At 44.6% G+C, this 27,899-nt stretch overlaps 1 protein-coding gene across 1 annotated transcript in view; it reads left to right on the top strand.

The window, feature by feature from the left end:
• The first annotated feature begins 743 nt into the window (after nucleotides 1-743).
• Nucleotides 744-27,899, top strand: part of LOC310866841 (serine/threonine-protein kinase PAK 3) — a 117,826-nt gene continuing 90,670 nt past the window's right edge. Inside the window, exon 1 of the mRNA XM_083776596.1 lies at nucleotides 744-1,053. The gene's annotated coding sequence lies outside the window, so the exon portion shown is untranslated. The remainder of the gene's footprint in view (nucleotides 1,054-27,899) is intronic.

Below are 27,899 nucleotides of genomic sequence, written 5' to 3'. Positions count from 1 at the left end.
TTTTGGTGTTTTAAACATTATGTTATAATTTAGCTATTGAAAAATAGCAGATCTACAAGCTCATAGCGCGCCACCGAGTGGCGCGCTACGAGCTTGTAGGTCTGCTATTTTTGAAAAATCGTGAAAATGTGCCTCAAATTTGGAATATATTTTTTCAGAACGAACGTTTTTAACTCAAATCTTTGCTTCTGGAGAGGTCCCTGGAACAACATATTTTCAGATGGGTGTCGGTGGCCAATTACAGATCATTTTTGGGGTCCTTGACATGAAATATTGAGTGATATAGGCCTAGAAACATAGGTATTTCAGAAAACTGTCAGGATTTAGAAGGCTTTTTTTAATTTCGATGTCAGGCCTAAATGGGTTAAAGTGCGTTGCTCTGTTTATATTATAACACAGGGGTATAAACACTGTATACACACAATGCTTCCTATTCCTTTGTATTCCTCCCTCCCTCCCGCCTGGCCTTCTCCCCGGGCAGGTTTGGCCGGTGAAACAGAAAACCAACCCTATACGGTCGGGTGCTCGCTCACTCACTCACTGGCTCGCTCGCTTGCTTGCCGGCTGGCTGGCCGCCTCCCCCCCCCCCCCCCTCCCCCAGACCCTCCACTTGCCTTCATTAATATTCAGCAGTCCCTCGGCCAATGGGGCGTGCGGGGCGGTGATGACATCATGGGCTAGGGAACAGTGAGCAGCCAGTGAAGCATCCAGCCAGGCAAGGCAAGGCAAGGCAAGGCAAGGCAGCCTCTCTCTCTGCTCCAACTGAACCAGAGCCCTGTTGGCTCTTTTCTCCTTTTATCTCCTCCTCTCTTCTCCTTTCCTAGAGCGGTCAGGAGAACTGGTCTGACGAGAGAGACACAGAGAGAGAGAGAGAGAGAGAGAGAGAGAGAGAATGGCAGCAGCAGCAGCAGCCCTGCCTGGGAACAACTGTCAGTGAAAAAGGGGGAAAGGGAACTGCTTTAAAAAACGCTTTCGTTTTGGATCGGATGATGGAATGAGACCTCGGCCACAAGCGGCGGCTCCCCTGCCAGAGAATGTCAAGACATATTTCAGGTAATTCTTCCTTTCCTTCCTCTTCTAAAAAGAAATAAATAAACCCTCCATGTTGGTAACGTATATATAGGAGGATGTTGTTAGGGGGAGGAGGGAGGAGGAGGAGGAGGGTGGGGAGAGAGGGGAGTATGTGTGTGTGTGTACGTTAGGGGTGCTGCTGTGTGTGTGTGTGTGTGTGTGTGTGTGTCGCGTGCGCGTTCAGCCTCCTCCTGCTGTTCCTCTGCCCTGCTGTACTTCTAGACCAACGGGCAGCTGTTGTTATCCTCCTTGCTGCTCAGAGAGAGAGAGAGAGAGAGAGAGAGAGAGATAGAGGGGAGGGGGGAAGAGAGTTGGGGGGATAGAGAGAGAGGAGAGATAGAGACAGGAGAGAGAAGGGGGGAGAGAGAGAGGGGGGGGGGGGGGGAATGGATGCCTGCCTCAGATGAGGCTGGACATGTTTTGTGTTATCATATCATATATATACCCCCTCCAGACCTCCCTGCATCATCACATCCTGTCTTGTATTTTACGCACGCATGATGCATGCACACACCCGTGCGCACGCACACACGCACGCACGCACACCCTTGGAGCTGCACAGAAAAAAGGAAAAAAAAAGCATCTCTCTCTATTGATGGGAGGAGGTGCCGTTATAGGATCAATGGTGCTGTTTGTATGCCGGGGTCTCTCTCTCTGTGTGTGTGTGTGTGTGTGTGTGTGTGTGTGTGTGTGTGTGTGTGTGTGTGTGTGTGTGTGTGTGTGTGTGTGTGTGTGTGTGTGTGTGTGTGTGTGTGTGTGTGTGTGTGTGTGTGTGTGTGTGTGTGTGTGTGTGTGTGAGCGTGCGTGCGTGCAGTTCAAATGCAGCAGCAGCTGCAGTGGATGGCAGGCTTGCAGGCAGGCAGGCAGGCAGCGCCTGAGCAGAAAAGCAGCCGTGCTATATTTGGGTCCTAACGGTATATGGTACCCAGGACCCATCGGCTGATGGGTGTGTGGGTGGATGGGAGAGGTCTCAAAGCCGTGCATTCTGGGATGGATGGGCGGATGGATGGATGGATGGCTTATTATTATGCTGACGGATACTCCTTTGTTATCTCCGCACTCCCCCCCTATCTTAGGGAGGGGATTTTATCAAACGATAGCGCTCTCGCTCTGTGTGTGTGTGTGTATGTGTCTGTGTGTGTGTGTGCGATGTATGTCTCTCTCTCTCTCTCTCTGTGTATGCTTTTTCCATGTAGACACACACACACACACACACACACACACACACACAGAGAGAGCAGTGATGAGCCTCTCGCTCGCTGGTTGGTTGGTTGGCTCGTGGCCACCTCCAGGGCTCGTATGGGTCGCTGTAGAGGCTAGCAGGTTTCATGGCGGCTCCGGCGGTGACACCACAGAGATATGTACAACATCTGGTCAGCTGACTCCGCCCCCCCCCCCCCCCCCCCCCCCCCATAGAGTCAGGGGTGGAGGCGGTGTTGCGAGGGGGAATGGGGGGGGGGGGCTCTCACCGCTCATGATGGAAGATAGAGGGTGGGGATGGATGGATGGATGGATGGATGGGGGGGGTTGCTGCTGCTTGGCTGGCGCTCATTTCTGATTGCGACGCTGTGGGGTAGGGCCGTTGGGGGCGGGGGGATGGGGGGGAGGGGGGGTTCCATTCCTCCCAGGAAGCACTGGCGTTCCTCCTTCTCCTGTTTTGAGAGAAGCAAGGCCTGATGGGAAAACCTCTTCTTGTCTTGTCTGTGTGTATGTGGCGAGAGAACGAGAGCCAGGGGAAGATACAGACAGACAGACAGACAGACAGACAGACAGACAGACAGACAGACAGACAGACAGACAGACAGACAGACAGACAGACAGCCAGACAGGGGAAGATGGAGACAGACAGACAGACAGACAGACGGGCAGGGGAAGATGGAGACAGACAGACAGACAGACGGGCAGGGGAAGATGGAGACAGACAGACAGACAGACAGACGGGCAGGGGAAGATGGAGACAGACAGACAGACAGACAGACGGGCAGGGGAAGATGGAGACAGACAGACAGACAGACGGGCAGGGGAAGATGGAGACAGACAGACAGACAGACGGGCAGGGGAAGATGGAGACAGACAGACAGACAGACGGGCAGGGGAAGATGGAGACAGACAGACAGACAGACGGGCAGGGGAAGATGGAGACAGACAGACAGACAGACGGGCAGGGGAAGATGGAGACAGACAGACAGACAGACAGACGGACAGACGGACGGGCAGGGGAAGATGGAGACAGACAGACAGACAGACAGACAGACAGACAGGTGTCGTTGTAGGGCAGTCGTCACCTCTCAGACATCACAGAGGGTGTGTCGTAGCGTTTGACGGAGCGGTTGATTGGGGGAGGGGAGAACTGACGGTGCTACTCCCTGTGTGCACGGGGCGCTCTGAGCCTCTGGTGTGTGTGTGTGTGTGTGTGTGTGTGTGTGTGTGTGTGTGCGTGTGCGTGACACACACCCATCCCTTCAGACACGGCTCCATCCAGACATTCTTAAATCACCACTGGTCCCAATATTTCACATTTCTCTGAGTTTGGTGTGCTTTGAAATACTTACAGCCCTATATATAAGCCTGATCTATACGTAGTGGCGTAGTGCCGGTGTTGTACTCGCTAAATATCAGATCTACAAGCTCGCAAACGTGTCACGAACGTGACGCGTTGCGAGCTTGTAGATCTGATATTCATACATCGAGCCATATACTTCGTCGTAAGACTAAAACAGCGGAAATACAAGCTCGGCTTTACGTTGAAAATGTACTTCCTGTATTTCCGAGTATAAATAAAAATAAAGGTGAGAGAAGTCTAAGTCAAATTAACCCATTCTGACCTGAGATCAGATTCATACGAGGTTTCCGCCGGACAAACACTGGGTCTGATGAACCCATTCTGACCTGAGATCAGATTCTAAAAATGTCAGTCGCTCTTCGATTTCTCAAAAATAGCAGACCTACAAGCTCGTATCGCGCCACTCGGTGGCGCGATATGAGCTTGTAGATCTGCTATTTTTCAATAGATAAAGCATAACATGATGCCAACACCAACATGGGTGCCCGTTCAGAATGGGTTAAGGCTGAGACCGAGACGAGACAGAGTAAATGAAAATGTGGACCCGAGACCGGACTCGACAGACGAGTCATGGACTCGAGTACTACAGCACTACAGTACAGTATACTGTACTACAGTAACAGTATATACTACAGTACACTGCAGGAATACCAGGCGAGTCTTCCTCCTTTACCAACTCGCCCCGGGCGTACAGCCGGCAGAACTGCCTGGCCTGGTATTCATAAAGTAACCTAAGTAAATTATGCTGGAATGGTTAAACCTATATCCTTATTCCTAAATGGTAAATGGTGCATTTATATATCGCCTTCATCCACAATAGATTGTGCATTACATTCACCCATTCACACACACATTCATACACCGATGGCAGCGGAAACCATGCATGGCACCAACCAGCACATCAGGAGCAATTTGCAATTTCAGAGTCTTGCTCAAGGACACTTCAGACACTAACTCTGGGGGAGCCCGGGTTTGAACTGGTAACCTTTGCGGTTACCATCCAGCCACTCTACCACTCCACCCCTAAGCCACCGCCGCCCTAACCTTAACCTTAACCTATTCCTAACCTTAACCGTAACCTCAAAACTATACCTATTACCTAAAAGGCTAAACCTAAACTTAACCCCACTGCAGTATCACTACCAGACAGTGTGGTTAGCGTTGTCAGAAGGCTGGGCAAGGAGGATGACGTTAGACTATAGAGAGAAATGATGAACGGCATCAACAGACAGGAGAAGGTCATGTAGTGACCATGGAACCTCTTAGGCGTCACACACACACACACACACACACACACACACACACACACACACACACACCGCCCACTTACCGTACCACCGTTTACACTGCAAGGAATGGGTCTAAGTAAGTGGTGTCAAAGTGGTACTAAATGAGTTCCTAAAAAAAAGTGCCCGCTCCAGGGGTGGGTCTGAGCTATGGGCTGAGCGAGGCCAAACACTTCATAATGCCTGATCACTCACTGACTTTTTAAGTTAGACTATAGGATCATAGTTGTGTATAAGTGCATTATTATAATAGATCATATTGTATTATAATCACACTCAATCTATTTTTGTGTATTGCAATTATCATAGTTGTAATATACATTACAATACTTTACATTGTATTCTAATCAGTTATAATCCATATAGTGTATTATCATAGTTGTAATACGATTCATAATTAACCCATTCTGAACGGGAACCCATTTTGGTGTTAGCATCGTGTTATGCTTTAGCTATTGAAAAATAGCAGATCTACAAGCTCATAGCGCGCCACCGAGTGGCGCGATATGAGCTTGTAGGTCTGCTATTTTTGAAAAATCGAAGAACGACTGACATAGAACCATAGCTTTTTCAGAAAACTGTCAGGATGTAGAAGACGTTTATAGAATCTGATCTCAGGTCAGAATGGGTTAAGGCTGTCAAAAATAACGTGTTAACGGCGTTAATTAATTGCGTTAATTAATTGCGTTAAAATATTTAACGCAATTAACGCATGTTAGTGTTTTCCCCCTAACATGCGCCCGTGCATGCGGCTCAGGAACGTCCAGAGCATAACAAATCTGTCACTGTGTAGCACACACACACACACACACACACACACACACACACACACACACACACACACACACCCTCACACACACACACACACACACACACACACACACACACACACACACACACACACACACACACACACACACACACACAGTCATGATTGAACAACACCAGAGAGATAGCTTGTGTATTGTAGTTTGGTTGCCAAGTGGTTTGATTCTGTAACTCTGTTGTGTTTCTTTGTCTGCCTAGCAAAGCCCCATTAGGCTACACTGCATTACACAAACATTAAATCCCATTTGACAATGAATGGACCATTTTGAGTGTTGAAGACGAAGGTGAGGACACAAATTCTGATTGGCCGGGAATGAGATGATGTACGATGATAAGATCGTCCCTCACTTCAAACGGGTGTGATTTTTTATATTTACATTAAAGGTTTCATGACATTCATTTTAATTTAAAAATATATTTTTCTTTTGGGTTTCATGACCTCAATTACACCCAAAAACCTTTGAACATTCAGTGGATTTTCTGGGGTCTGGGATTTTTTCTGTGTCTGTGAAGCATTTTGAGCTGCAATGCAAACAGGCAAAACAATGAAAACTGACATCTGCTGGCAAATCCCATTGTCATAATTATATGGGATTTGCAGGCTGTGACATCACAGTCAGCAGGGACATCAGAGCACTTGTTTGAGCCAGAAAACACCAGACCACAAAAAAAATCTAAGTTCTGAATATTAAAAAGTTGAGGGGTTTTTTGGGGTGCAATTGAGCTCAGAAAACCAAAAATAAAATAAAATAAGAAAAGTTACCAAAGACTTTTTGTTTGTGTCACAAGCCTTTTATCCAGTGGAACCCGTCTATTCTGAGGGGAACAGCAGATGTCCCAGCTGAAGGCCCCAAGCTGCCCTACACTGTAGGGCAGCTTGGGGTTAAAAAATGGGTTAAATGCTGTAGGGCCTACAGCATTTAACCCATTTTGGGCGGGCACCCATTTTGGTGTTAGCATCATGTTATGCTTTAGCTATTGAAAAATAGCAGATCTACAAGCTCATAGCGCGCGCTAGGAGCTTGTAGGTCTGTTTTTTTTTTGAAAAATCGAAGAACGACTGAATTTTTTTAGAATCTGATCTCAGGTCAGAATGGGTTAATCAGACCGGTGTGTGTCCAGCGGAAACCTCGTTATGAATCTGATCTCAGGTCAGAATGGGTTAATCCACTGTGTTCTATGATGAGTAAAGTCAATCTACATGTGACTGGTGGTGGTGGTGAGCTCTCTTACACAGTAGGACTATATGACTGGTCTTAAACCAGCTCCAAAACAAGTGACTCAGTCACTGTGACTCTGCATTAACCCATTCTGACCTGAGATCAGATTCATACAAGGTTTCCACTAGGACACACACTGGTCTGATTATTTATGACACGTAGACGAGAAGCTTCTCTGAAATATCTGCCAAACAAATGGACTAAAATTACCTTTTTTTTTGCATGTTTAACGATCGCATACTGTATCTCTGCTGTTGGGAAGAAACCACCTAACTCGAAATGAAAAATATACATTTTTCAGGTAATGAAGAAAACCTTATATATTTTTTAAAACAAAGCAATACTGCCTCATCAAAGTTGTTATTGTGACTTTATATATTGTTAATTACTTGCATGAGAGGGGGAGACGTGGTGGAGGTAGTTGCTTTAGCAGACAGTTTGAGGGTCCAATGGAGTTAAGAGGTTTTGTCCGAAGCACTTTTTAATACTTTTCATTGGTTCAGTATTTTTTTAACCAACACACAAAGAAAGGCTGCTCAATAGCACTGATTTATGGAAAGAAATATCAAAAACCTCAAAAATGGAGTTAGGTGGTTTCCTCCTGACAGCAACGGTATTTAAAACGAGTAGTAGCTGAGGTAGTAGCTGTGTAACTGTTCCTATTGGCTGAGACAGTAGATGTGGACATATTCCTATTGTCAGAGACAGTAGATGTGGACCTATTCCTATTGGCTGAGACAGTAGATGTGAAACTATTCCTATTGGCTGAGACAGTAGATGTGGAACTGTTCCTATTGGCTGAGGCAGTAGATGTGAAACTATTCCTATTGGCTGAGACAGTAGATGTGGAACTGTTCCTATTGGCTGAGGCAGTAGATGTGAAACTATTCCTATTGGCTGAGGCAGTAGATGTGAAACTATTCCTATTGGCTGAGACAGTAGATGTGGACCTATTCCTATTGGCAGAGACAGTAGATGTGAAACTATTCCTATTGGCTGAGACAGTAGATGTGGAACTGTTCCTATTGGCTGAGACAGTAGATGTGGAACTGTTCCTATTGGCTGAGACAGTAGATGTGGAACTATTCCTATTGGCTGAGACAGTAGATATGGAACTATTCCTATTGGCTGAGACAGTAGATGTGAAACTATTCCTATTGGCCGAGACAGTAGATGTGGAACTATTCCTATTGGCTGAGACAGTAGATGTGGAACTATTCCTATTGGCTGAGACAGTAGATGTGAAACTATTCCTATTGGCTGAGGCAGTAGATGTGGAACTATTCCTATTGGCTGAGGCAGTAGATGTGGAACTGTTCCTATTGGCTGAGACAGTAGATGTGGAACTATTCCTATTGGCCGAGACAGTAGATGTGGAACTATTCCTATTGGCTGAGGCAGTAGATGTGAAACTATTCCTATTGGATGAGACAGTAGATGTGAAACTATTCCTATTGGCTGAGGCAGTAGATGTGGAACTATTCCTATTGGCTGAGACAGTAGATGTGAAACTATTCCTATTGGCTGAGACAGTAGATGTGGAACTATTCCTATTGGCTGAGGCAGTAGATGTGAAACTATTCCTATTGGCAGAGACAGTAGATGTGGAACTATTTCTATTGGCAGAGACAGTAGATGTGGAACTATTCCTATTGGCAGAGACAGTAGATGTGGAACTATTCCTATTGGCTGAGACAGTAGATGTGGAACTATTCCTATTGGCTGAGACAGTAGATGTGGAACTATTCCTATTGGCTGAGACAGTAGATGTGGAAATATTCCTATTGTCAGAGACAGTAGATATGGAACTATTCCTATTGGCTGAGACAGTAGATGTGGAAATATTCCTATTGGCTGAGACAGTAGATGTGGAAATATTCCTATTGTCAGAGACAGTAGATGTGGAACTATTCCTATTGGCTGAGACAGTAGATGTGGAACTATTCCTATTGGATGAGACAGTAGATGTGAACCTATTCCTATTGGCTGAGACAGTAGATGTGGAACTATTCCTATTGGCAGAGACGGTAGATGTGAAACTATTCCTATTGGATGAGACAGTAGATGTGGAACTATTCCTATTGGCTGAGACAGTAGATGTGGAACTATTCCTATTGGATGAGACAGTAGATGTGAAACTATTCCTATTGGCTGAGACAGTAGATGTGGAACTATTCCTATTGGCAGAGACGGTAGATGTGAAACTATTCCTATTGGCAGAGACAGTAGATGTGGAACTATTCCTATTGGCTGAGACAGTAGATGTGGAACTATTCCTATTGGCTGAGGCAGTAGATGTGAAACTATTCCTATTGGCCGAGACAGTAGATGTGGAACTATTCCTATTGGCAGAGACAGTAGATGTGGAACTATTCCTATTGGCTGAGGCAGTATATGTGGAACTATTCCTATTGGATGAGACAGTAGATGTGAAACTATTCCTATTGGCTGAGACAGTAGATGTGGAACTATTCCTATTGGATGAGACAGTATAGATCCATTCCTGTTGGCTGAGGCAGTAGATGTGGAACTATTCCTATTGGCTGAGACAGTAGATGTGAAACTATTCCTATTGGCTGAGACAGTAGATGTGGAACTATTCCTATTGGCTGAGGCAGTAGATGTGAAACTATTCCTATTGGCAGAGACAGTAGATGTGGAACTATTTCTATTGGCAGAGACAGTAGATGTGGAACTATTCCTATTGGCAGAGACAGTAGATGTGGAACTATTCCTATTGGCTGAGACAGTAGATGTGGAACTATTCCTATTGGCTGAGACAGTAGATGTGGAACTATTCCTATTGGCTGAGACAGTAGATGTGGAAATATTCCTATTGTCAGAGACAGTAGATATGGAACTATTCCTATTGGCTGAGACAGTAGATGTGGAAATATTCCTATTGGCTGAGACAGTAGATGTGGAAATATTCCTATTGTCAGAGACAGTAGATGTGGAACTATTCCTATTGGCTGAGACAGTAGATGTGGAACTATTCCTATTGGATGAGACAGTAGATGTGAACCTATTCCTATTGGCTGAGACAGTAGATGTGGAACTATTCCTATTGGCAGAGACGGTAGATGTGAAACTATTCCTATTGGATGAGACAGTAGATGTGGAACTATTCCTATTGGCTGAGACAGTAGATGTGGAACTATTCCTATTGGATGAGACAGTAGATGTGAAACTATTCCTATTGGCTGAGACAGTAGATGTGGAACTATTCCTATTGGCAGAGACGGTAGATGTGAAACTATTCCTATTGGCAGAGACAGTAGATGTGGAACTATTCCTATTGGCTGAGACAGTAGATGTGGAACTATTCCTATTGGCTGAGGCAGTAGATGTGAAACTATTCCTATTGGCCGAGACAGTAGATGTGGAACTATTCCTATTGGCAGAGACAGTAGATGTGGAACTATTCCTATTGGCTGAGGCAGTATATGTGGAACTATTCCTATTGGATGAGACAGTAGATGTGAAACTATTCCTATTGGCTGAGACAGTAGATGTGGAACTATTCCTATTGGATGAGACAGTATAGATCCATTCCTGTTGGCTGAGGCAGTTGATGTGGAACTATTCCTATTGGCCGTGGCATTTCACAGGGAACGGTTCCTATTGGCAGGAAGAGCATTTTGTTGAACTGTCGTCCATAAATCCTGTCGTTTGGTTGGTTCCCCTGATCACATCACGGGCCAATCAGGCCTGACTAATTGATCAGTGTGATCGGGGCAGTGGAACGCTGCGGTCCACAGGCCACAAGACATTATGTATTCATTACAGATTCAACACACACACACACACACACACACACACACACACACACACACACACACACACAGGGACACACACACACACACAATTTGCACAATTTACCATTTTACCATATTTGCACGCACTCCTACGGGATGGCGACATTTTTTGTCAATTTCGTCAACAAATAAAAACTAGACTAAAATGTTATAGGGCCTATAGCGGAGAAGAGATCAAGTAAAGTCATTTTATTAAACTAAATGGAATTTTATTCAAGGGACAAAATGTTTTTCAATATGCAAATTGGTAATTTTCCGCTACATGCTGTCCATTTGCATGGAAAGGCATACAAATTTGAAATACAAGGTTTCTGCCCTACAGCGACGATATGCTGCTGTATGTGGGGCTGTGCACGTTACGCTTATGAGGTCACACACACACACACACACACACACACACACACACACACACACACACTGCTGTGTGTACTGGGCTGCACGTTACGCTTATGAGGTCGGTCACACACACACACACACACTGCTCTATGTTTGTGTACTGGCCTGGGCTGTGTGCACGTTACGCTTATGCGGTCACACACACACACACGCTCCTCTGTGTGTGTGTACTTAATGGCCTGGGCTGTGTGCACGTTACGCTTATGAGGTCACACACACACTGCTCTATGTGTGTGTACTGGCCTGGGCTGTGTGCACGTTACGCTTATTACACACATGCGCTCCAGGAAAGGCTAACCCCCTGAAGCAGTGACAACACAGAAATGTGTGGGCAGGAATTCATTGGCATAATGAAATTGGGGAGAAAAATGGGTAAAAACAAAAAAATAACTGCAGCATAATTAGGAACATGACTAATGCTGCTTCACACACAGGGCAGATGCAAAAGACACAACGATGTACAGCACAGTGTATTTGTAGATTTGTATCTTTGTGGCTGAAGTTGAAACCAGCTCAACTTTCTTGCAGTTGTGTATAGCTTTCGCAGCAGCTGCAAAACGTCGGACGCATCTTCGTATCTTCAATTCTTCATGTCACTGCATGGCTTCCGTTGAAGATGAATCATGGTAGACTTGTATCTTTGCATCTGCCCGTGTGAACAGGGCCGGCAGCATAGCGGATGTGCTTTATAGATCTAGGTGTGCCCAGAGCAGTCGAGCAATGGGTGTGTGCCATTATGCTAGTTGGCACACTGACACGACTACAGTAAAACTTCACACCCATGAACTGTAACACACACCCATTATTAGTGTGATTAGTTTCAGCTGTGTTGCTATAGTATGCTGTATTGGAAAACAAAGTGCAACATATCATCCTATAGGGTTTCATCGGGCCCTGTACAGATAGTCTTTCAGACAACATTTTAAGAGCCCATGGCATGGGCACAAGTCGTGAGTCGCTTATCAGAAGAAGATAATCTGATTGGTTGGTTCAACGACATGAATTATGTATAACTGAGCATAGTGTGACGTAAACGAAGCCGCCCGTTGTTTACGACAGGGAGCAGTGGTCTGTGAACAGGTAAACAGAACGTCTCCCTGACGAGAAGAACTCAAAGGTCACGTTTCAGGTCAGCCTGGAACTCACCTATGCTTTTTATGGCATAGGTGAGCTCCCGGCAGGATCCGCCGGGAGAATCTATGCGCAGCTGCGCGACATGAGACTAATTACTTAGAGCGACAGAGAGAGAGAGAGAGAGGAGTGTGTGTGTGTGTGTGTGTGTGTGTGTACATGTGTGAGTGTGTGTGTCAATTTAACAAAGGTGCAGACGATCAGAGATCAGCAGAGAGTGAGCGATGTTTGTGCTACTCTATGCCAAATTGAAGTGGACTCAGACCCAGACTTTTTTTTTTCTCCCTGGAAATAAAAACGTCTGGGTTTCCGAGGCTACGTTTCAGGGAACGTGAGAGAAATTAGGCACTTTTCCAGACCTTGGGAACGCCAAATATCTCTTAACGGTGGATTCAGGCATTTGCATGTTTGGCTCAGGTGACATTAACCCATTCTGACCGGGCACGCATTTTGGTGTTGGCATCATGTTATGCTTTAGCTATTGAAAAATAACAGATCTACAAGCTCATATCGCGCCACCGAGTGGCGCGCTACGAGCTTGTAGGTCTGCTATTTTTGAAAAATCGAAGAACGACTGACATTTTTTAGAATCTGATCTCGGGTCAGAATGGGTTCGTCAGACCAGTGTGTGTCCAGTGGAAACCTCTCATGAATCTGATCTCAGGTCAGAATGGGCTAAATGACAATGTCAGTTGCTTGTATTCATGTAATTATATGGAAATTACTTTTTGAAAACCTTTTTTTCAAAAAGAAATTTCCATAAAATATGTGTTATAATATTTGTCTCGGTTACAAATCGACACGCGATTGTGACGTAACATAAACTGCCGAGTTTCCGCAGCAAGATTTTTTGCGTCACATTGTGTACACACACACACACACACACACACACACACATCCACACACACACACACACACACGCCAATTTGTCCTCATGTTTTCTCATGCCAATATAAAGCTCCTTTGAATCACTTGCGACGCAGGCATGCGCCGACGTGCAAAAGGTTTAATTAAATGTATATTGATGATATAGCTTAAGTATACTTGTATTTGTTTATATAGAGAGTTTAGGTGAGTTTACCAGTTTGGATTTCTTCCACTCCTTTCCTGACATCACATCAACTGCTCAACTGGATAATATTAGGAAGCGGAGGGAGATTTAACAGTTTAAACATCTTTTTTTTTTCTCCAACATTTATAAAACATTGTTTAGGGAGAATGCCAAATTATTACACAACGTGCAGTTTTTTCCACATTAGTCCAGCATTTAAATCGTATCTGTTGACTCTGCCCTGAAGCAAATGCTTTCATTACAGAGTCCTGGCGTTGTGCTCGCGTGACCAAACATCTATTCTACACTGTGTCCTGCTAATGGAGAGGCCGTGTAGCTGAATGGACGAGCCGCTTCGACTGCTGTCTCGTCCACTTTTTATTATGTGTCCATTTTGTCCCAGAGAGATCATTATGATCTATGTTTATCTATTTTCTCTGCATGTTGAATACCGTATGTACGTTCCCTGCGCAAGTGCTGACATTGAGCTAATGTGGGTCTGCTTTCCCAGTACAGGGGATCAAATGAATCTTGACCAGTGGGTCAAAATGGGTCAAAAAGTTCCGACCAGTCATTGGTCCGACAACGACAACCTATCTCAAACCCTAATCATAACCGCAAGCACGGAGCAGCGCATGTTCGCCAACCTTAACGCATGTTCGCCAACCTTAACGCATGTTCACCAACCTTAACGCATGTTCGCCAACCTTAACGCATGTTCACCAACCTTAACGCATGTTCACCAACCTTAACGCATGTTCGCCAACCTTAACGCATGTTCACCAACCTTAACGCATGTTCGCCAACCTTAACGCATGTTCGCCAACCTTAACGCATGTTCGCCAACAGTAACGCATGTTCACCAACCTTAACGCATGTTCAACAACCATAACGCATGTTCGCCAACCTTAACACATGTTCAGCAACCTTAACGCATGTTCGCCAACCTTAACGCATGTTCGCCAACCTTAACGCATGTTCGCCAACCTTAACACATGTTCGCCAACCTTAACGCATGTTCGCCAACCTTAACGCATGTTCGCCAACCTTAACGCATGTTCGCCAACCTTAACGCATGTTCGCCAACCTTAACGCATGTTCACCAACCTTAACGCATGTTCACCAACCTTAACGCATGTTAGCGTGTGCACCCCAGTCAAAATTCGTGTCAGATCCTGTGTCTATACTGTAGGTGAGATATGATGACCTTTGACACAATCTATTAAATGTCTCAGTAGAAGAGCAGGGAGATCAAAACCAGCTGAATTGTATGAGTTACATTTTATTAATTAAAAAAGGTTACATAGTGCTGCTATTATGCATGTAATATCATTGACATATAGTTGACGTTTTTGGACCAGAATTAGCCCTTTTTTGTCACCTATTTCTAGCGCCAGAGCCTCGCTCACTGCTCAGAACGCATAACCACATATTATTTCAGGCTCTAGCAAAAGAGGAAATGACATGTCTTGTTTCAGTTTCATTTTCCACGGGGGATTATAAAGTAAGTAAGTAGCCTTGTCGAGCCATGAGGCCCATAGGGGCAGGAGCCTATCTCCTGTTTCTGTAGCGTTGATGTACATGTACACCCCCTGGACATGACGCTAGTATGTCACAGGGACTTACCCCCCCCCAATCGAACCCTTGATGCTGAGTGTCAAGCAGGGAGGCACTGGGTCCCATTTTTACAGTCTTTGGTATGTTCCGGCCGGGGATCGAACCCCAACCTCCCAGTCTCAGGGCGGACACTCTAACCACAAGGCCACTGAGCTGCCTGGTACCCAGGGGGATATAGGCCCGCTATTCCTCCTATAGACCAGTGTTCCCCTGTCTCTAAAAGATGAATCACTTTTCAATGTTTTTACTTCATATCAGTCATGCATTGTTAACCACATTCATCCTGGCTTCCCTATTCTGGGCTATGTACAGTATATAGGCGAAGATCTTCGTATTCATTGTTTTCTAAAAATCATTTTATACGTTTGTGAGCTTTCGTTTTAACTGCCCGTTACGATGAATCTTGTTATAAAATGGCTTGCTTAAGTTCCATGTGATCATAGTAGCCTACAGTGCCTTTTGTCCTGTGCAATCTTTGTTTAGGAAAGGCACACAGAAATGTTTTTTTTTTTCATCTTCCAATGTTCAATGTCAAAAACCAGAGCGACTTACATTAAGCAAAAACAAAAGCAAAAGTCATACATCACATATATAAAAAGTAGTTATCATGAATCATGTATAAACTAAGAACGTAACAGTGGAGTATCTATGTCAACTATACATACTATATTATGTATTATACAATATACATGTGTACTATAAAGTGCTATGACTACGGTACATAAAATGCAATTATAGTGCTGTCTACGTAACAAGCTATAAGTCTGTCTAAAAATACTATCCAAGTTTACATGAAGTGCTATCTAAGGGGCTAGGCTAGGGCAAGTGCTACGGGCCATGGTGGAGTCTAAAGAGTCTAAAGGTTTTCAGACTACGGCGGGAGATTGGGGAGTGAGGCTGCAGTTCTGACTGTGATGGGAAGTGCATTCCATAGTTTTGGTCACCATGCTGCTGGTCTGTTGGTGGTGGTCAGTCACAGCGCCGGGCTTCCCCCCTCATGTAGCCCCGGTCCCCATGCTGGTCTGTTGGTGGTGGTCAGTCACAGAGCCGGGCTTCCCCCCTCATGTACGCCCCGGTCACCATGCTGGTCTGTTGGTGGTGGTCAGTCACATCACCGGGCTTCCCCCCTCATGTACGCCCCGGTCCCCATGCTGGTCTGTTGGTGGTGGTCAGTCACAGAGCCGGGCTTCCCCCCTCATGTACGCCCCGGTCACCATGCTGGTCTGTTGGTGGTGGTCACTCACAGCGCCAGGCTTCCCCCCTCATGTACGCCCCGGTCACCATGCTGGTCTGTTGGTGTGTAACACAACCCGGCAGGCTTCTCTTACATCCGATAACAAAAGCAACACAAGCTGGTATAGGAGGCACACACACACACACACACACACACACACACACACGCACACACACACACACACACACACACACACACACAGAGAGCACACAGCCTGCTCTCTCTCCCTCTCTCTCTCTCTCTAGACAACTAGCCCTGCCTGTAACGTGATATAGCTGGAGGAGGATGTACAGTACAAACAAAATAGCCATGCAGGCTTCCATCTGCCTCGGGGTCTTTCTTTACACGTGGGATATTTAGCAGCCTTTGGCCTTTGGCACACTGTACAGTATTACTGTACATGATGGTGGCACGCTTTTGTGTTTGTGTGACACCACTGAGACTTAATCACCCTTTAGCGTGTGTTAAGGGTATAGGTGGAAATGACCTAATCACCTCCTTAGAGGGGATTTTTGCTTCTAGGAAAATGGCATTACGTACGGTGACAGTTCGTGACATGTGAGAGACACATGTCCCTAAGAGTAGGCATTTGAGAAACAGACCTTTTTGTTTTTTTTACTGGTCCTCACAGAAGAAAGAGTTGGGGGGGGGAGTCGGAATTATACAATTTGGAACAGATTCAGGTTTAGGTGTTAAAAGGGATAGAGTTAGACATTTAGAGGTCTGGTTTAACCATTCTGGGAGGGAACCCCTTTTGGTGTTTTAAGCATTATGTTATAATTTAGCTATTGAAAAATAGCAGATCTACAAGCTCATAGCCCCGTAAGCCCGCGCGGCACTTACACTGGAGGCGAGGCGAAGGGCTGCGTAAACCGCTGCGGAACAAACAGAGCACCACCGGTGCACCACAGCACAGCCACGGTTCCATTGATCATAGTGGCAGCGTGTACCGCTGCGCTAGCCATTTCCGCGCGCAGTGTAGCGCGCCCTTAGAGACGTGAGCGGTGCCTGCCTTGTACAGTAGGTATGTGAGTAGGGTGGTCTACAGTAGTATAGGCTAACAGTCTGTCTCTGTGGTGGATTAGCGTGTAGGAAGGATATCGGAAGCCATCTGGACCACGATCTGGCCTCTGAGAGGGGGTGGGGGACGGGGGGTAGACAGTAGACACACACACACGCACACACACACGAGAGAGACAGAGACACTCACACACTGACACATTGACACAACTCCCTCGATAATCTCCCTACTTGATGTCTGTTGCTGCTTAGAATGGGGTTACATGTGGTGTGTGTGTCCGTGCGCCTGTGCGCCCGTGTGTGTGTGTGTGTGTGTGTGTGTGTGTGTGTGCGTGTGTGTGTGCGTGTGTGTGTTCATATTAACTATGTTTGAGAGGACCTTCATGTCCCCACAAAGTATAGGATTTCATAAAATTTGTCATTACAGTATGAGGATCTTTTTCCTTGTCCTAAAAGATAAAATGGTTGTTTTATGGTCTATGGTTGTTGGCGATAGGTTTACAATAAATAAAATATATCCAGGTCAGGTTGAGGATTGGACATTTAGAAGTTAGGTTTTATTGGGATTAGAGACAGAGTCATGCCTGACTGACACTTTTGACAATGTGGCCGATCTACAAGCTCACAACGAGCCTTTCCGATCTGCTATTTTCCGGCTTGAGGCTTATGGTAAAATAAAATGGCATTCATGAATTCACTTGTCCTCAAAATGCTGATGCCCTCACTGATATAGTACTTTGCGTGTGCGTGCGTGCGTGCGCACACGTAAAAGCTACAAAGCTAGCCCTGTTCTGTGATCCTACCTGTTTTACGATGCGTCGAGAGCAGAATTGCAAATGTAGCTCTCTCTCTCTCTCTCTCTCTCTCTCTCTCTAATGGAGATGTTAGGCAGCAGAACGGGGCGTTCTGGAGGGGTTTGAGAGGAAGATGTATGAAGTCTGTACCAGGCATTATTCTGGAGGGGTTTAAGTTGGTACAGAGTGTGCGAGAGGTGTGAAGGAGTATGATTAGTAAGTTGTCTGTGTTTCTCCCAGAAGGCTTAAAAGGGCTCTCCTGAGTTTGGAAGAGTCATTAAAAAACACTTCTCAGACAGGCACGAAGGTTACGAAAGTTCAGCAGGTACGTTTTCAGGTAAATGTGACGGTCCCGACGGGGTCAAACTAGTGGTTTTTTTCCCCCTGATTCTGAATCCATTGCAAGCATTTGTTTTGCACGGAAAACACTCCTTGGGCTAAAGACGGTCATATAGCCACTTTTCCCAATGTGATGGCAACTATGGCCGTTTAAAGCAAAATGAATCAACGTTGCTATTGCTGTTGGTATTTAACCCATTCTGGACGGGAACCCCTTTGGGTGTTTTAACTAAGCATTATGTTATACTTTAGCTATTTTTGAAAAATCGTAAAAATGCGGCAGAAATCTTTGAATATGTATTCTTTCAGAGCGAACTTTTTTTTTTTTTAGGCCTGATTTTGCATTTATGTCACAAATGTTATAAAATTAGACTTTTTTTTTCTTTTCTTTTTTGACACTTTCCACCTGGCATCCGTATTTCAGAGCACATACTGTACTGTTGCTAAATGCACAAACTGTGTCACAATTCTCACACACATACTGTACTGTTGCTAAATGCACAAACTGTGTCACAATTCTCACACACATACTGTACTGTTGCTAAATGCACAAACTGTGCCACAACTCTCACACACATACTGTACTGTTGCTAAATGCACAAACTGTGCCACAACTCTCACACACATACTGTACTGTTGCTAAATGCACAAACTGTGTCACAACTCTCACACACATACTGTACTGTTGCTAAATGCACAAACTGTGTCACAATTCTCACATACTATACTGTAGCTGTTGCTAAATGCAAACTGTGCCACAACTCTCACACACATACTGTACTGTTGCTAAATGCACAAACTGTGCCACAACTCTCACACACATACTGTACTGTTGCTAAATGCACAAACTGTGTCACAATTCTCACATACATACTGTACTGTTGCTAAATGCACAAACTGTGCCACAACTCTCACAATCCCTCACCCGCAGCATGTCTATTTAACATCTTTAGAAGCTCGTCCACTGTCTATAAACACTTCGACTTTAATGTGTGTGTACTGTACATACACGTATAGCTGGGATGAGGTTATCAACATGCATGGCGTGTGTTTGGGTACTAAGAATGTCCTTAGAGTAGCGAGGCCACATTTTGAAAGCCTTTAAGGTTTTATGACATTCATTTTCATTTATTTTTCTTTTTCTTTTTTCTTTTAGGTTTTATGACCTCAATTTCACCCAAAAAACCTGAACTTTGAACATTCAGTGGATTTTCTGTGGTCTGAAGTTTTCTTTGGGGTTTGGAAGCCTTTTGAGCTACAATGAAAACAGGCAACACAGTGAAAACAGTGACATCCGCTGGCAAATCCCATTGACATATATGGGATTTGCAGGGTCTTATACATCACTTACTGCCGGCAAATCAGAGCACCTGTTTGAGCCAGAAAACCCCAGATCACAGAAAATCTACTGAATGTTAAAAGTTCATGTTTTTTGGGTGCAATTGAGATTAGAAAACCTAAAGAAAATAAGAACAATTCCAAAACCTTTTTTTAAATGTCACAATCCCTTTAAAGTAGTAGTAGTAGTAGTACGTTTTTTTTTAATGAGTAAAATGTAATTTTGTCCAATCTGTATGGTACCTTTTTAGAGATATTTGGATATTTCTTGTCTCACGACGGCTAGAAACCGGGACAAGTCCTGACCAAACCGGGATGTCTGGTCAGCGCATCTTAGAGACGATGGTGTGCGTGTGTGTGTGTGCGTGCGCGCGCGTCATGTATTTGTCAAAACAGATGGCATATTTACAGATAATATTTCCTAGGACAAACTCGTAAAATTAAAGGAACGGCAAACCTAACACTGAGGGATGCCACGATGAAAGTATAAGAGGAGGCAGAAACGCCAGTCTTTATGGTAACAAGACAACTCACCCTTTTTCCACCTTTATCCACAACTCACCAGACATCTCACCCCGGTGAGATGTCTTCACTTTCGGGGTGAGTTGTCTTCACTTTCGGGGGTGAACTCTGAGCTGTCTTCACTTTCAGGTGAGTTGTCTCGGGGTGAGAGATGAGTGTGTGTGTGTGTGTGTGTGTGTGTGTGTGTGTGTGTGTGTGTGTGTGTGTGTGTGTGTGTGTGTGTGTGTGTGTGTGTGTGTGTGTGTGTGTGTGTGTGTGTGTGTGTGTGTGTGTGTGTGTGTGTGTGTGTGTGTGTGTGTGTGTGTGTGTGTGTGTGTGTGTGAGTGAGATAAACTTCCGAAGAAATGTGTAAAACTGTGTTGGCAACTTCATAGATATGTTACTATTACCTGGACCTCACCTAATTTGTTTACACAAGATGGCTGAGTGGTATGAGGTCACTTGTAATTTCTCACATGCATGCTAATGTATAACTATGATGAAAGCACCATCATCATCGGGGGGGGTCAAAGGTCAACATTGCTCACCGGGGTGAGTTGTCCAGTATTCGTGTTTATCAGACGTAACGGAGTTCTTCTTACACAATACTAGTGACAACAAATGGAAAGAACTAGTGGTATTCTGAGTTAAACCGCAAGTCATAATGATGATGAGGGGAGGGATAACAGTATTCTGACATGAGTCACAAATGAGAAAAAGGAATTGTGAAATTCAGTGTTGGAAATGGACTTTGCTTTGAAGGGAAGTTCTACAGACAACTTTTGGTCTAAAGATCAGACCCGTTTGAACTGAGTAGTGCTGTACAGTATGTGTACTGTATACTGTACTGTACAAGCCCTCCTCCCTGGCATGTGTGTGTGTGTGTTAAGGTCATTACACACTGGCGAATTGGCGACGCGATATATTCGTGCGAATAATTCGCATTTAAAAAAAAACAATTGAAGTCCATGCAAGCTTCCACATCAGTGGCGAATGTGCGAATGTGCGAATGTGCGAAAATGCGACCGTTTTCGCTTTTATTTTTTCGCTCTGGTGTCGTATTTTGCAGAGATTCGCAGGCGAACTGCAACATGCAATATTTCGCATTTTCAGATCGCTTATTCGCATCGCGTCGCTAATTCGCCAGTGTGTAATGACCTTTAGGCTGCACAACAGTGACACTTGGTGGTCAACAAATGCTATAACGCAATTTCCGTGCTCAGACGGACAGACACAGAGACAGACCCAGCCAGCCAGGGACACACATTGCTGTGCTCAAAAACCAACACATTTCACACATTATCTTATAGTGGACACTAGTCCATTTTTATTTTGAATACTGCTTTGCTTGTGGATGTAGTCTGAACAATTGGGAGGACTATTCTTTTTTTTTATTGTCAGTTAATATAATGGACACTATACGCGATTGCATTGCATTTAGTGCAGTCGGCATTCACATTCTAAACCACACAACCACACAAACAAAACCTTTCTCTGAAATAGGAACTCTGTCGTTAGCTGAGATGGCTCTTCTTACCATAGGTTTTGTGTCGGTTACATCACATTCTCTACAGTTATGAACACACACACACACACACACACACACACACACACACACACACACACACACACACACACACACACACACACACACACACACACACACACCACCTGCCACCTGTTGCGAGCTAAAGTTGGGAGTTTGTTGCCTGGGGTTATCAGCTGTATGCAAATAGACCTACTGTCTTTTGCATGAGGTTGGTTGGTGTTGAATAGTATCACGTTTTCATGCTTTATTTAACGTACACAAATCTCATCTTACTCCATATAATCTCAAAGAAATATATACTATTCTATAACGTCACGGGGGCGCAGGAAAAGTACCAATTACATATAATTTTGGGGATCCTTGACATGGAATAGTTTGAGCAACACTGGTATAGAAACATAGGGGTTTTTTTTTCCAGAAAACTGTCAGGATTTAACCCATTTTAGGCGGGAACCCCTTTTGGTGTTAGCATTATGTTATGCTTTAGCTATTGAAAAATAGCACATCTACAAGCTCATATAGCGAGCTTGTAGGTCTGCTATTTTTGTAAAACCGAAGAACGACTGACATAATAGAAACATAGCTTTTTCAGAAAACTGTCAGGATGTAGAAGACATTTTTTTTAATCTGATCTCAGGTCAGAATGGATTTAAAAGACATTTGTAGAACCAGGTGTCATGTCTCACTGCAGGGTCATAACAACAGAGTGTCTACGCTGCATGGGCCACTCGGTTGACAGTAAGAATGTTCTAACTAGAATGGACTAATGGACAGGCCACGCTTCCTGGCATGTCAGTCTCTCTTGAGTAGGAAGTGATTAATCTTCAGGAAATTCCTGCCAAATATCTCAAAGTTGAAAATAGCACCGGGGGGGGGGGGGGGGCTTTTGCGGGTCGAAAAGAGAATGCTGCTAGCATTCATTCTTAATATGTTCTATAAATAAGCAGTGTCTCTATTATGGGCTTGTCATATTAGGCAAAATGTATCAAAGATGACAAATCGAAATGCAAAAAAAAAAAAGCCTATACAGCCTAATAGTTCCATAAATAACCACTTCAACCACTGTCAACTCAACGTGACACTGTGTGAGCTTGTTGTAGATCAACTATCTGGTGCAGACTGCTCAACAGCACTGCATGGCTGGCTGCAGTTATACTTTATCCCATTTTGGGGCGGGAACCCCTTTTGGTGTTTTAAACATTATGTTATAATTTAGCTATTGAAAAAATAGCAGATCTACAAGTGGCGCCGAGTGGCGCGCTACGAGCTTGTAGGTCTGCTATTTTTTAAAAATCTTGAAAATATTTTTTTTCAGAAAACTGGAGAATTTAGCCTAAATGTGAATGGCTGCTCAACAGTGCCACCCCTTTAGGTCACCCTTAGCGGTACTGCAGATGTTCGTATGCAGACAGACAGACAGACAGACACAGACAGGGTCATTGGAGTGTTTTAGGCACTGCTCAAAACAATAATAAGAAGTTGTGCTTGTGGTGATGCTGACTGTAGTGTAGGGAGAAAAAAACCAAATGGACGTGCTGTTCAATTCTCAGAAAATGTATGCGCCGACATTGGGGATTTTCTTTTCTCTATCTTGTGACCATTTATTCTACTCGTGTCCCTCTCAAAGAGAGCCCTTGTTAAACCCTACCTCCGCACGCACACACACACACACACACACACACACACACACACACACACACACACACACACACACACACACACACACACACACACACACACACACACACGCACACACTCTCACACGCCCCTCTTCCAATTGAAACGAGCGCAGGATAAAATAATCTTTTCATTCCTTTTCCATGACATCTGCACTGCTGACTGCTCGCCTTGTATTCACACCATGACCTTGGGAGGGCAGATCATTGCCAGAAGTGTGTGTGTGTGTGTGTGTGTGTGTGTGTGTGTGTGTGTGTGTGTGTGTGTGTGTGTGTGTGTGTGTGTGTGTGTGTGTGTGTGTGTGTGTGTGTGTGTGTGTGTGTGTGTGTGTGTGTGTGTGTGTGTGTGTGTGTGTGTGTGCGTGTGTGTGTGTATTTGGGGGCGGTATAGAGGCTTGACATCTGTTGCAATGGCAGAGTCCGGTGTGTGTGTGTGTGTGTGTGTGTGTGTGTGTGTGTGTGTGTAGTGCATGTTCATTTTGAATCTGAAGATGTTCAAATGTAAGTATGTCAATTTACTTACAATTTGAACGTCCTCTGATTCAGACATTGATAAATTGACGTGTGTGTGTGTGTGTGTGTGTGTGTGTGTGTGTGTGTGTGTGTGTGTGTGTGTGTGTGTGTGTGTGTGTGTGTGTGTGTGTGTGTGTGTGTGTGTGTGTGTGTGTGTGTGTGTGTGTGTGTGTGCTCACATTCAAGAGGATTACTTTTAAAACATTGGATCAGGCTAAATATATGACACAGTGAAGTGACCCTGACCCTGACCACCTTACACACCGCTCTGTCGCAGACGTTGATCCCAAACCCACGCACGCACTGGTCTCTGTTGCTGTACCAGGTGACAGCACTGGTCTCTGTTGCTGTACCAGGTGACAGCACTGGTCTCTGTTGCTGTACCAGGTGACAGCACTGGTCTCTGTTGCTGTACCAGGTGACAGCACTGGTCTCTGTTGCTGTACCAGGTGACAGCACTGGTCTCTGTTGCTGTACCAGGTGACAGCACTGGTCTCTGTTGCTGTACCAGGTGACAGCACTGGTCTCTGTTGCTGTACCAGGTGACAGCACTGGTCTCTGTTGCTGTACCAGGTGACAGCACTGGTCTCTGTTGCTGTACCAGGTGACAGCACTGGTCTCTGTTGCTGTACCAGGTGACAGCACTGGTCTCTGTTGCTGTACCAGGTGACAGTTACCCCGTTTAGACCTGAGAACTGATTCTGCAAAGGTCTCCTACATCACGTTTCATGTCAAGGACCCCCAGGAACTCATATGTAATTCATGGCCGCTGACGGGCGACCCCCCCATCTGAAAATATAGGCGTTTAGCTGCTTCCAGTTGACCTACCGTATCAGTTATACTGTTGTTACTGTATACATGATAAAGGTAATCGAGCATGCACCTCCACTCTAGCCCAGATGCTGGACAAATGGACGAAGAAGACCCCAGTGATCGAAACGTTGAATCAATAAACCAGTGGAGCTGAGTTTTTCTTACCAGTATTGCTGACTCTATATAGAGCACCGAAGTCCTGACGTAAGTCGCTCATCCCTTCGATTCCCCTCCTGGTTCGCGGAAGTATAATTTCTCTATGGAGAACAACATGGGGCGATCTTAAAATCGTTTCATATAAGCGTTGTGGTCCAAAAATAAACAAGCTGTCTCTGCGTTATTGTCACGGAGGTGTCTCTGTACTCATATATCATATATGTCAGTCACTCATATATGATACAGTTTGCTTCTAGCGAAAATGTAACTAATTCAGTAGCAGTAACATTAGCGTTTTCTCTCAGTCAGTTGATTCTTCATATCCATATGAGTGAAGCGGCCGGGATGACATGTTTATTATTCAAACACAGTTTGATTGAATTCAAATCCCCCTATGGGGATTATAATGCAAATAAAAAGTACACGAACCTGTGGATTTGCGGCCTCTACCAATATTGACGTCAGACTTCGGTGCTCTTATTATTTACATGATGGACATCTAGTTGACACTATAGTATGCAGATGAACTACTGCGCCAGTAGCACTGCGGAGCCCTATAAAATACACGGCTGTGATTTATGCTAATTCCCAATTAGTAACTAATCAATTAGTTACCAATTAACACTAACGGTATACACCTGCAACAGGGTCAGACCCATAGTATAGACTAGACTAGAGCGAAGCCGTTCGGAGGTAAAAAACCCCCCCCGAAATCCCTTCATTTACAATATGTTCTCCATAGAAAAGCGGTTCCTAACCTTTCCTGGATCAGGGCCCACTTTGAAATAGCGTCTATTATGGGGGCGGGGAAATGAGAGTGATTTTTTATTTTATTTTACTTCGGAGCAGGTGCCAAACAGGCCACCGCCGCCACGCTCCATATCCTGTGTGTGGGGAACGGGGGGGGCAGGGGTGAAGTACCTGCTACCGCGGACGAGGTCTCCATAGTCCTTAACTCATTTCTGACCTGAGATCAGATTCATACGAGGTTTCCACTGGACACACACTGGTCTGATTAACCCATTCTGACCTGAGATCAGATTCTATAAAAATGTCAGTCGTTCTTCGATTTTTCAAAAATAGCAGACCTACAAGCTCGTAGCACGCCACTCGGTGGCGCGCTATGAGCTTGTAGATCTGCTATTTTTCAATAGCTAAAGCATAACATGACGCTAACACCAAAATGGGTTCCCGTTCAGAATGGGTTAACTCATTTCTGCCAGAGTAAATGCATCAATAAATCATCCCCTACCAGCTAATTCTGAGCGTTTTAGTAACTTTTCTTTTTTAATTTTTATTGAATTGTAAACAAACATACATGAAAAACACGAGACTAGGACAATACATACAACCAAAGAAACAATATAGGCTACATTACCCCAAGTGTCCATGTTAATATAAATACATACCGGTGTATATAAATACAATTAACGCATTCTGAACGGGAACCCATTTTGGTGTTCATGTCATCATGTTATGCTTTAGCTATTGAAAAATAGCAGACCTACAAGCTCGTAGCGCGCCACCGAGTGGCGCGATACGAGCTTGTAGGTCTGCTATTTTTGAAAAACCGAAGAACGACTGACACAGAAACATAGCTTTTTCAGAAAACTGTCATTTTCAAAAAGACATTCTTAGAATCTGATCTCAGGTCAGAATGGGTTAAAATAAATATGCATATAATGTGATGTCCTGTGTGATCGTTTCTGTGCAAGGAATACAGTGCGGGCCCTTGGGGGGGGGGGGGGGGGATAACGGCAATGCGAGTATAGAGGCAGAATAAGATGAAGGTGTGTCATAACTTAGTAATGAAGGAGTCTTTTTTACTGCATGCAGGGCTCTGCGTTTTCTGTGGCGCCCATCCCTCCTTCCACTACTGCTCCGCTGCAGAGCGCCCTTCAGCTGTCCAATCAGCATCCTTCAGACAGGAGCTCAGTCAGAGAGAGAGAGAGACTCAGAGAGAGAGAGGCATTCCCTCCCCCGTTGGGTAGCCATTAGGAGACAGCCATGAACCCTAAAGTTCAAGGCCCTCTGTCTTCTCCTTGCGTCCGTCTGCCGTGCATGCAAATGACAGCATCAATGTTTGAAGGAGCAGAGGACCATGCATTATAGCATATAGTATATATGTACAGTATGTACACATGGATTCATATTTCATGGGGGGGGGGGGGGAGATGTTCAGACCCCATTCACCGTGGTGTGAAGCCTGATTTGATTTGTTTCCGTTTGCTTCCATTTGTACACTGTACTGTATATACAGTTAAATAGTGCTTGCCCTAGCCTTGACAGCCATGCAGTCTTATGCAAAAAGAAAAAAAAAAGATAGTTAGACGCCAGGTTAATTTGTTTACCTGGCATCCTATGGTTTGTATAGTTTCAACGTGTACAAGATGGATAATTATCCTTGATTACTGAGGCATGCACGACTACACTGTCTCCCTGCATTTGGTGTATGCATGTTGTACCGTATACCTTGCTGACGTATAAAGGCATATTCATGCTCCAGTTTGAGGTGATGAGGTGACCACCGAAAACTACAACACGATGTCACTGACATCGCCGACCACGCAACCGATTTACACTGTAAGTCAGGCTTAAAGGAGAATTCCATGCTAGAATGCTTTCTTATCTTTCTTACCTTTCTTTGTAGTTGTTACGTCCCCACCAAAGAGGTCTAGGTGTTTTTTGTGCAAAAATTCCTTATTGGCTATTTTCCCTACCATAAGCCCTCAATGAATTGCATTGCCTTGAATGGGAATTGAATGGGGCTATGGGGGTGTTATGCTAGTTCGCTTATTTCCATCGAAAGAAGTAGTAAAGTGTGCCGCTTGGGATATTATTTACATTATGAAGAGAGGATATATACAAAGAAATTATAATTTTGAGCAATGGAAATAAGCGAATTAGCACAACACCCCATAGCCCCATTCAATTCCCATTCAATTCAATGCAATTCATGTAGGGCTTATGATAGGGGAAATAGCC

This window comes from Protomyctophum parallelum (assembly GCF_964188405.1).
Source record: "Protomyctophum parallelum genome assembly, chromosome: 1".
NCBI classification, from domain to species: Eukaryota; Metazoa; Chordata; class Actinopteri; order Myctophiformes; family Myctophidae; genus Protomyctophum; species Protomyctophum parallelum.
Note: the sequence above shows the minus strand (reverse complement) of the source record. Positions and strands in the feature narration are given on the sequence as shown.